Genomic DNA, 847 nt, shown 5'->3' with positions numbered 1-847 from the left:
AATCCCTCAAGTGGGAAATTCTATAATCTCATTTTTTTTTGCCTTTTCAAGAAACTTTTGAATGGAGTGCATCATTGGTGCGCACCAAGGAGTGCTCCGAAGTGTGCTCCAAGGTGCGCACCTCTAGTGCGCTCCAAAGTGCTCTCCAGCTGCGTGCACCTACCTCGGGCGCGCATCCGGCCCCACCTAGCTTCGCTCACCTGTCCCGGGAGTCTGGTGCGATACCTTAGAGTAAGAAACATCACTGTGCACCTTGGCCAATGTGCGCGCCTTGACCGAGCGTGCACTGGCTGAGGTGCACATTGATTTCACCTGGGTGCACGCGCAGCACCTCAGGTGCACCGAGGTACGCGCATAATGCTCAGGTTGCACCGTGGTGTGTGCTCGAGGCACCTCGGGTGTGTGCTTGGTGTCGCCCCTGTGTACGCGGTAGTGCGGGCACCGTGCCCTGGCCCGGCCCTGACGAGAATGCAAATAGGTAAAAGGTTAATTCAAATAGCATTGCGACGCCCGACGAAAAATTAAAAAAGGGTGCAACACCAGGACTTCTCGGGAGGTCACCCATCCCAGTACTACTCTAGCCCAAGTGCATTTAACTGCAGAGTTCTGATGGGATTTGGTGCACTAATGCTGGTATGATCACACCCATTATGAGCTTGTTGCAGTGTGTACTTAGCAAATTGCGACCCATGTGTGAATCCACCCCGGCCACCCACCCCCGTCGAGGTGCAAACCCTCCCTCGCCAAGCGCGCCTTGTTGCCAAGTGTGAACCCTACCCATGTGCGTGCACCTTGCCCGAGCGTCAAGTGTGCACCCAACCCGGCCTACATGCATGCACCTGGACGG

At 55.7% G+C, this 847-nt stretch overlaps 1 non-coding gene across 1 annotated transcript; it reads right to left on the bottom strand.

Moving 5' to 3' along the window:
- Positions 1-528: 528 nt before the first annotated feature.
- Positions 529-647, bottom strand: LOC131031664 (5S ribosomal RNA). Its single transcript, XR_009103108.1, has one exon. It is a non-coding gene; the product is annotated as a 5S ribosomal RNA (ribosomal RNA).
- Between the last annotated feature and the right edge of the window lie 200 nt (positions 648-847).

The sequence above is a fragment of the Cryptomeria japonica genome, chromosome 2, assembly GCF_030272615.1.
Source record: "Cryptomeria japonica chromosome 2, Sugi_1.0, whole genome shotgun sequence".
Classification (NCBI taxonomy): Eukaryota; Viridiplantae; Streptophyta; class Pinopsida; order Cupressales; family Cupressaceae; genus Cryptomeria; species Cryptomeria japonica.
Note: the sequence above shows the minus strand (reverse complement) of the source record. Positions and strands in the feature narration are given on the sequence as shown.